We start from the raw sequence: 10,536 nt of genomic DNA on the forward strand, positions 1-10,536 counted from the left end.
TTTTGTGGATTTACAGTGTAGCATCAAGCACTGGGGAGGGGGGGGGCGGCATTACATACATTACATTGAGACATTACATGCGGGGACCACATGTCCGACGAGCAGCACAGCGCATAGGCAGCCATCAGTGGCGCCACTGGTCTCTGCAGCAGCCAGGTAGGTAACGATATAAGTAGTTTTCCCGCTAGGCTGCTTTAGCTCTAGCAGCGCCCCGCTAAAACAGCCCCACGGGGAAGCAAAGTGCCGCCGTAGATGGCGATGCCCAGCGCTTCCTCAGCAGCAAACCGACTTCGGAGGGGCCGGGCCCGCCCCCTTTGGTGATGGCGGTGGCCGGGCCCGCCCCCTTTGATGACGGCAGCGGCCCGGGCATGCCCCTCTTGTGTCAATGGCGGCCCGGTCCGCCCCCGGCGCCCTGCCCGCTCTAACTGCTAGAGTGAACACTAATAAGCAGGGACAGTACAGTTTTCACACAGGGAACACATACCTGCCGAGCTGCACAGCACCTAGGCAGCCATCAGCGGCACCACTGGTCGTTGCAGCAGCCAGGTATGTAACAATATAAGCCGGGACAGTACAGTATCACACAGGGAACACATACCTGCCGAGCTGCACAGCGCCTAGGCAGCCATCAGAGGCGCCACTGGTTGCTGCGGACTCCTGCATCTGCTGATGCTGCGGGACAGCAGCTTGGGCCTGATCTTTCCCCTGTCCTGGCCGGAAGCCGCCTCCAGGTGCCGATGGGGGCCACCGTCGCCTCGGGGGTCATCATGCCGGGGACCGTGCCTGTGGCCGGGTCCTGAGCCTATGGTGCCGTACCCGGGGGCTGAGCTGTGCGCTGCTGGCTGCGGCCTGGTCCAGTGTGGCGTCATCCAGTGCCGCATCTCCGTGCATCTCCTGCCGTTGCAGTGCGCCCGCCCCGGCCGGGGTGGGGGGGGAGTAGTCACCGTGCCGCCATCCGTCCTCCCCCTCCGCCGTCATGGCGCCCTTTCTCCGCCCCGTACCGGAAGCTCAGCTAAATTTATATAAAATATAACATCAAAGGTGAAAGATTGGCTGGCAACTTGGGGCGGATGGAGGCCAGAACTGATGTTATATTTTATATAAATATACACTTACGCTGCAAGGTAAAGTTTTCTTCACCTCGCAAGCCAGCCTGCGACTGCAAGACTGAGTAAGATGAGACTTACTTAAGCTGTAGTCGTATAGGAACACCCCAACCAATGGTTGCAATGACCCGCTACACTGCCATTGCATCGCAGTTTGATATGATCACAAATGCCAGCAGGGGGTGGTAAGCACCTCCTCCTGCATTTGCATTGCTTGAGGATCCCACATGATAAGCTGCTGTGAACAACTTATCATATGTGACCAAAGCTGAATTTATATAAAATATAACATCAAAGGCTGGCAACTTGGGGCGGATGGAGGCCAGAACTGATGTTATATTCTCTATAAATATACATTTACGCTGCATGGTGAAGTTATCTCCCCATGTGACTCCAATATCTTCGGCCACTTAAAAAACAAACACTTAAAGGTGAACGGTTCACCTGTGACAAGGAGGTGCAGGAGACCGTGGAAACCTGGATTCATCAGCAACCAAGGAGTTTCTACACTGAATCCATCCACTCCCTTGTTACGCGCTGGATCATTGCATCAATGTCAATTATGTGTAGTTGTAATGTTACACATGAACTGTAATTAAATATTCTTTGATTAAAATATTGTTTACATACAACCGTAGTCTCCCTTTTCATTTGGGCACACCTTATATATGGTCTGTATACCCCATTTTCTATGCAGATGTCATTTGTTCAGTATGTAAATGGTAGTGTCTACAAAACTCCTATGGACAAATCTCTACTTACATTCCAGCAAATGTGATTGTAAAACTCATTATGGCCCTTATTCTGGTTGCCACGCAGGGAACGGTTGTGGCACTGTGCATACGCAACCAGGACAGCGGGCGGGGGTGGCCCCATTAGCGTATGGGAGTGTTTCATGGACGTTCCTATAAGAACTCAGGGCGTTCTCATGCTAATGAGGCCATGATGCGGGGGGTGGGCAGCTGCTGATATCACCGGATGTCAGCTGCCCCCCCATTTCCTTCCCAGTGTGCCCACATATGTAAGTGCCTTGAAAGTCACTTTTATTTGCATGCACGCACCACATCCTTCAATGGTCGGCAACCATCAAAAGATGTGGCCGTTCCCTCCTGGCCTGTGAATGGATGTTACTTTGTGGATGTTACTGGTGGTGTAATCACAACGCGGCAAATTTACAGCCTTGCGAATCAACCAGAATAATCCCCTATATGTAAATTACAAGACAGGAAGTGATCACATACTCACCTGCTATTAAATGGTGCCCTCCGGGATACCAGGGGTAGGGGGTGCGGGAATTCCAGCAGATGTAACGGGATGCACTTCTGGAAGTCAGAACATCGCCTCTAAATTCCGGAGTCCCCTGTGCATTCCGGGAGTGCGGACCAGCATGGATTGGAGTCTACGAAAAGGGGGGAATCACTGATATCATTTCTCTGACTGAGCCCTGAAATGTCTTTTTCGCAATTATCATACATTAAATGCTGTTAAATCTATGTATTACATGACATGCAAATAATAGTAAAGCGTGGAGCAGATACTGTAAAAAACAATATATGTAATTCAACGTAGTGGAACGATCACATTGTAAATAAGCTGGAAACTGATTATAGCCGCCGGCCAATGTAACAGGTGAAGAATAGTCAGTGCGACGAGCTGACGCCTGGGAACCGTGTAATGTATATTGAGCTCTCTAAGTACCCACCTAGTAGGTACAAGTAGCCCAACCCTGAGAGGGAGAGTGATCAGATAGTATACAGGGCATTCCGGGGGAAATACAGAAACCAGGGTCTCCTTATAGAACAGATGCTAAACCAACTAAAATACTGATTTATTAGAAGATGATTATAATACAGTTCCGCCATCCGGTGCGTTGTCGGCCGCTGGAGTCGGCATTTTAGCTCACACCGGCCGGGGAGGGACGGGCTGAAATAAGTGACCAGTGGCTTTGCGTGGCTAAACCTAATCCTAATGAGCACAAACAGCGTGATAAAATACATCAATAGAGTATCACCCCATCTCCTTGGGGCTAATTCAGACCTGATCACGTGGCTGCGAATTTGCATATCAGCCGATTCTTCATAAACTGCACATGCGCACGGCCCCTATAACCCATTTCAAGTCCTTCTATTCCATTCCAGACTCTTCACCCACTCTACTATTGTAGCAGCATCCTCCTCTCCCCCCCATGTCAGCCTGCCCACCTACACCCCTGCTCTAGCAGCATCCTCCTCTCCCCCCATGTCAGCTTGCCCACCTACACCCCTGCTCTAGAAGCATCCTCCTCTCCCCCCATGTCAGCCTGCCCACCTACACCACTGCTCTAGCAGCATCCTCCTCTCCCCCCATGTCAGCCTGCCCACCTACACCCCTGCTCTAGCAGCATCCTCCTCTCCCCCCATGTCAGCCTGCCCACCTACACCCCTGCTCTAGCAGCATCCTCCTCTCCCCCATGTAAGCCTGCCCACCTACACCCCTGCTCTAGCAGCATCCTCCTCTCCCCCCATGTCAGCCTGCCCACCTACACCCCTGCTCTAGCAGGATCCTCCTCTCCCCTAATGTCAGCCTGCCCACCTACACCCCTGCTCTAGCAGCATCCTCCTCTCCCCCAATATCAGCCTGCCCACCTACACCTCTGCTCTAGCAGCATCCTCCTCTCCCCCCATGTCAGCCTGCCCATCTACACCGCTGCTCTAGCAGCATCCTCCTCTCCCCCCATGTCAGCCTGCCCACCTACACCCCTGCTCTAGCAGCATCCTCCTCTCCCCCCATGTCAGCCTGCCCACCTACACCCCTGCTCTAGCAGCATCCTCCTCTTCCCCCATGTCAGCCTGCCCACCTACACCCCTGCTCTAGCAGCAGCCTCCTCTCCCCCCATGTCAGCCTGCCCACCTACACCCCTGCTCTAGCAGCATCCTCCTCTCCCCCCATGTCAGCCTGCCCACCTATACCCCTGCTCTAACAGCATCCTCCTCTCCACCCATGTCAGCCTGCCCACAGACACCCCTGCTCTAGCAGCATCCTCCTCTCCCCCCATGTCAGCCTGCCCACCGACACCCCTGCTCTAGCAGCATCCTCCTCTCCCCCCATGTCAGCCTGCCCACCGACACCCCTGCTCTAGCAGCATCCTTCTCTCCCCATGTGAGTCTGCCCAACTACACCCCTGCTCTAGCAGCATCCTCCTCTCTCCCCATGTCAGCCTGCCCACCTACACCCCTGCCCTAGCAGCATCCTCCTCTCCCCCCATGTCAGCCTGCCCACCTACACCCCTGCTCTAGCAGCATCCTCCTCTCCCCCCATGTCAGCCTGCCCACCTACACCCCTGCTCTAGCAGCATCCTCCTCTCTCCCCATGTCAGCCTGCCCACCTACACCCCTGCTCTAACAGCATCCTCCTTTCCCCCATGTCAGAATGCCCACCTACACCCCTGCTCTAGCAGCATCCTCCTCTCCCCCCATGTCAGCCTGCCCACCTACACCCCTGCTCTAGCAGCATCCTCCTCTCCCCCCATATCAGCCTGCCCACCTACACCCCTGCTCTAGCAGCATCCTCCTCTCTCCCCATGTCAGCCTGCCCACCTACACCCCTGCCCAAGCAGCATCCTCCTCTCCCCCCATGTCAGCCTGCCCACCTACACCCCTGCTCTAACAGCATCCTCCTTTCCCCCATGCCAGCCTGCCCACCTACACCCCTGCTCTAGCAGAATCCTCCTCTCCCCCCATGTCAGCCTGCCCACCTACACCCCTGCTCTAGCAGAATCCTCCTCTCCCCCCATGTCAGCCTGCCCACCTACACCCCTGCTCTAGCAGCAGCCTCCTCTCCCCCCATGTCAGCCTGCCCACCTACACCCCTGCTCTAGCAGCATCCCCCTCCCCCCCAATGTCAGCCTGTCCACCTACACCCCTGCTCTAGCAGCATCCTCCTCTCCCCCCATGTCAGCCTGCCCACCTACACACCTGCTCTAGGAGCATCCTCCTCTCCCCCATGTCAGCCTGCCCACCGACACCCCTGCTCTAGCAGCATCCTCCTATCCCCCCATGTCAGCCTGCCCACCGACACCCCTGCTCTAGCAGCATCCTCCTCTCCCCCCATGTGAGCCTGCCCACCTACACCCCTGCTCTAGCAGCATCCTCCTCCCTCCCCATGTCAGCCTGCCCACCTACACCCCTGCTCTAACAGCATCCTCCTTTCCCCCATGTCAGCCTGCCCACCTACACCCCTGCTCTAGCAGCACCCTCCTCTCCCCCCATGTCAGCCTGCATACCTACACCCCTGCTCTAGCAGCATCCTCCTCCCCCCCCCATGTCAGCCTGCCCACCTACACCCCTGCTCTAGCAGCATCCTCCTCTCCCCCCATGTCAGCCTGCCCACCTACACCCCTGCTCTAGCAGCATCCTCCTCTCCCCCTATGTCAGCCTGCCCACCTACACCCCTGCTCTAGCAGCATCCTCCTCTCCCCCCATGTCAGCCTGCCCACCTACACCCCTGCTCTAGCAGCATCATCCCCTCCCCCCATGTCAGCCTGCCCACCTACACCCCTGCTCTAGCAGCATCCTCCTCTCCCCCCATGTTAGCCTGCCCACCTACACCCCTGCTCTAGCAGCATCCTCCTCTCCCCCCATGTCAGCCTGCCCACCTACACCCCTGCTCTAGCAGCATCCTCCTCTCCCCCCATGTTAGCCTGCCCACCTACACCCCTGCTCTAGCAGCATCCTCCTCTCCCCCCATGTCAGCCTGCCCACCTACACCCCTGCTCTAGCAGCATCATCCCCTCCCCCCATGTCAGCCTGCCCACCTACACCCCTGCTCTAGCAGCATCCTCCTCTCCCCCCATGTTAGCCTGCCCACCTACACCCCTGCTCTAGCAGCATCCTCCTCTCCCCCCATATCAGCCTGCCCACCTACACCCACCTACGACCTAGGAGGCAGGGCGGGAGGAGGTGGGGCAGCGATGAGAGAAGAGGACAGCGGGCAGGAGGAGGCAGGTGCATCCAGCAGCTGGGCACTGTGCGGCAGGCACTGCCGCTGACCGGGGACGGTCGGGAACTGATATATGTTACTGTATATGTATGGTGAGGTCTCGAGGAAGTGACGGGGCAGCGGCTAGCAGCGGGGCAATGTGCGGCACTAAAGCATGGGAGCGGGAGAGTGTATATCTATGGTTTTACTTTTTTTTTGTGGGCTATGAGGTGTTACCTGCAGGCGTCGTAATGGGCGTTACCTAGGTCACGTGGGTACGACCCTAATGAATCTTTTTAAAATAACTATGCCCTCCCCTCAGTGTAATTGTCTGGTAGTTTATATTGCAGCATTTCACACTAAGGGCCTGATTCAGCAAGGCTCGGTAATCAGGGGTCAACTGCTGCTTGGCGAGCCCATAACAACCATCCGAACGCTCCGTCAGTACCATGCGAGGGAGTGGACTCACACACATCCCCTCGCACACAGCTGGGTTAAGGCTCTGGAGGGCCGAGGGGACTTTTGACAGGGGGGCCCTGAGGTCTAACATTAAAATCATATTACAAATTTGTGTGTGTGTATGCATGTGTGTGTGTGTGTATGTATGTGTGTGTGTGCATGCATGTGTGTGTGTGTATGTATGCATGTGTGTTTGTGTATGTATGTGTGTGTATGCATGTGTGTGTGTATGTATGTGTGTGTGTGTGTATGCATGTGTGTGTGTGTGTGTGTGTGTGTGTGTACACATACATATCTTTTATTTACATATTAGAGCCTGTGTGACCCAGAAATGTTGCAAATATGCTGTTTAATAAATGCAATGTAATATAATGGTTTAATACTGCAGTGCCATGCGTGGTCTGAATTCATTCCTGTCCATCAGCAGGGGGATGTAATGGGATGCCGGCAGTCAGAATATCAATGCAGACCTCGCAATCAGTTGGGTCACTACAGAGGGTGCAGAGGATGCAACTGCTGTGGGGCACGGGGGCAATCCCCTACACCCTATTTTAAGTTGATTTTTTTTTTTTTTTAAATAGTAGTGCCGCCTTGGAAGAGGCTGCGCCACTATCCTGTTACTCCCCCCTTCATCGCCGGGTGGGAGCAGGAAACACAGCGGCTGCAGGAGCCTATATGAGTACTAATTCTGTCACTATGGTGGGTGGGAGCAGCAGGAAGCCCAGTGGCTGCCGGCTCTCAAGAGACCAGTTGCACCATGGTGGCATGTCACCTTACCCCCTCTCATCTGGCTGCCGGCACCTGAGGAGACATGTGAGTCACTGTGGCAGCAGGGGAAGGAGAAGACCCAGCGGCTGCAGGAGCACCGGAGGAGAAAAGTTACTGCAGCTGTGGGAGGTGGAGGAGGCCTGCGGCTGCCAGCGCTGTGAATGTAAGTCCCTCCATCGCTAGTGAAATCAAGACATGCATCCTCTCCTCTTCCCCCATCACCCTCTGTAACCTCACCTCGTCACATCACCTCACCAACTCTATCCCTGCCACCCCCTCACAATCTCTCCCCTCACCACCTCTCGCCCCGTCACCTCACCCCTGACCTGCATCCTCTCCTCCCCCTCATCATCCCAAGTCACCTGACCACCTCTTGCCCCCGTCACCTCACCCCTGACCTGCATCCTCTCTTCCCCTCATCATCCCTAGTCACCTGACCACCTCTCGCCCCCGTCACCTCACCCCTGACCTGCATCCTCTCCTCCCCCTCATCATCCCTAGTCACCTCACCAGCTCTTGCCCGCCCATCACCTCACCCCCTCTCTATCTCACTCCTGCTGCTCTCTGTCTCCCCTCTCTCCACCTTCTCTTTTTAGCACCTGACCCACCCCCCATAGAAGCATTGTAGTGACAAAGGTGGTGGTTGGAGGCCATTTCAAGATTTTGCTATTGGGCCCTGAAAGTTCTAGTTACCCCCTGATCCCAATCATAAGTATGTGGGGCAGGCCAGCGTCAGGCTGGAAGAAAATTAGGTTTTGGCAATAGTGGCGGAGTTAGGGTTAGGCTGTGGGCAGGAGGGTTCGGCCACTAGAAAGAAGGGGGGTTAGGGTTAGGCTGTGGGGCACGAAGGTTAGGCACTAGCAAGGAGGGATAGGATGATGGCATCTGTATTCTGACTGCCGGCATCTACACCACCAGTCATCTGCATGTATTTCATAAATAGTATACGAGTATACATACATATATATGTATATACATAGCCTATAGGGCATACACAGACACATACCATACATAGACACAGGGCATATATGCACATAAACCATACATATACACAGGGCATATATGCACATATACCATACATACACACAGGACATACACACACACACATACCATGCATACACATGTGGCATAAACACACACTATGTTTATAAAAACACACAAGCTATAGACATTATTAAAGCAAATAAGCCCCACAAGCAATCACACCCACTGCTGCTACCAAGACATCACAGTGCTCACTGGGCCAGCATACAGTGATGTATTAATGGTTCTTACACTCCTCACCCCATTGCCTATGCCCCTTCTGCTGACACCAACAACAAAGCACACATACCTGGGGAGTCAGCCTCACCAGGACAGAAGTAGCTGGGCCAGGCAAAATACACTTGGGTCATCTGTAAGTGGCCCCCCTCTGATGATTTTAGGTGTCAAATGTGTGTCCCAATACTCATTAACCCTCGCAAGAGGGATTTTTCTGAATAAGAAGCTGGAGCTTGAATAAGAAGTGAATAAGAAGCCAACTTCAGCCTCGTCAACTTAAATCTGTGTGGGAAGGGGGATATATAGCCTTTGAGTAAAAAGAAATATAAAAATATATGATACAGCCAGTACAGGCTATGGCGAGGGAGCCAGTGACAGGGACTATAGAGAGGTAGGGCAGGGGGAGCAGAGGCGGTCCTGCAGCGATGCATAACCCACAGCAGAGAGTGCCGGCACCGGGAAGGGTGATCCCTGGAGCGGACAAGGGCCTGTGCAGTGCTGTGAGCTGCTGACCTGTAAGGAGCGGAGGCTGCGCAGCTGTGTGACCAGGAACCGCGCTGCCCCCACTAGCTGCCAACCACAGGAGGAGCCCCAAACCCAGAGAGAACAGAATGATGTTGTTGTGTGCTGCCGAGGTGTCCTACATAGGGCCTGCCCGTGGAGGAGCTGAGAGATTAAAGACTAGAACCTCAAGGAAGAAGGTGCTGAGGGGGTAAATTACCTAGGAGCACACCCAGCTGGAGGATTCCCCTGGGGTTGCTCCGAAGAAGATAGAGGACGCAGCAAGTGGAGACCAAGGCGCGCAGGCACCGCGGAGGACACCCTCTCTCGAGGAACCAGAAGTGTGGAGGACACGCAAAGGACCCCTAGCTGGAGAGACCTGTAGAAGCCCCCTCAGTGGTGCGGAGCTGCCCTGTGAGATGCCTGCCCGAAAGTGAGCTTTGAACACGATGCAACATCAAGGACAAGAGCCACTCAGAGGACAGGGGACAGCCCAGCGGAGGAGAGGACAGAGGAAGATCCCCAGCCTGATAGGAGCCGGTGGTGGACGCAGAGGCCGACCCAGAACAGCACGACAGGCGGAGCCGAGGACGACCCAGCACCTCCTGCTGCAGGTCAGGAGCCGAAGACACAACTAGCAGAGAAGTAACTGTCACTGATTTACAGAAGAGGAACTATCTGGGATAATTAAAAAGTTCTTTAACACAATGCAGTAACTGTAATTGAAGGGGATCTATACCTACCTAGCAGAAGAGCAGCCACAGTCATTACACCGCACTTGCAAACTTCATGTTACAGTGGTTTGTTGCGATGCGCAGCATCCCGGGTGTGCTGTGGTGCGAGTCCAAAAGGAGTTGTGGGTGAGACAGAGAAGCGCTACAGGTGGCGGGGAGTACCACCTTATCCCGGGTGCTTGTGCCCCTCCTTCCTGATATTGCCACATAGTCCTTACGCTGCCATCTCTGCCCATGGCATTCCTCCGCCCCACGAGGCTGCCCCATAGAATTCCACTGCCCATAGTATTCCTTCCCTTCCTCCGCCCCTAGCATTATGCTGCCCACTCTGCCCCCTAGCATTCCACTGCCCACACTTAGGTCGACAGTCATTAGGTCAACACCGTTGGGTCGACAGGTAGCAAGGTCGACATGTGTGAAGGTCAACAGGTGTCTAGGTCGACATGGGACAAGGTCGACATGGGTTTTGGTCGACAAATGCATTAGGTATACATGGGTTAGGTCGACAGTTCGACATGGGTTTTTTTCACTGTTTTTTTTTACCCAAATGTCGACCCAGTCGACATGGACGCAGTTGGAAGTCAACTGCAGCCCCTCGCATCACTTGCTTCGGGCACGGTGCCTCGCTGCGCTCGGCACACTATTTTACTCTCCCACCATGCCCTAGTGGATGGTAGGGCATGAAATGCCACCTGTCGGCACAAAAAACAGTGTAAAAACCCATATCGACCTAACCCATGTCGACCTAGACA

General features: G+C 54.5%; 1 protein-coding gene across 4 annotated transcripts in view; it reads right to left on the reverse strand.

Annotated features, from left to right (window-relative positions):
- Positions 1 to 9,174, reverse strand: part of LOC146045901 (uncharacterized) — a 162,632-nt gene extending 153,458 nt beyond the window's left edge. For 3 of the 4 annotated variants that reach the window (XR_014465664.1, XR_014465665.1, XM_083165023.1), the window contains exons 1-2: positions 8,623 to 9,174; positions 2,352 to 2,505 (exon numbers count right to left, since the gene is read on the reverse strand). The gene's annotated coding sequence lies outside the window, so the exon portion shown is untranslated. The remainder of the gene's footprint in view (positions 1 to 2,351; positions 2,506 to 8,622) is intronic. The other variant, XR_014465666.1, reaches the window with a different exon arrangement.
- Positions 9,175 to 10,536: the final 1,362 nt, after the last annotated feature.

The sequence above is a fragment of the Crinia signifera genome, chromosome 11 (assembly GCF_055691185.1).
Source record: "Crinia signifera chromosome 11, ASM5569118v1, whole genome shotgun sequence".
Classification (NCBI taxonomy): Eukaryota; Metazoa; Chordata; class Amphibia; order Anura; family Myobatrachidae; genus Crinia; species Crinia signifera.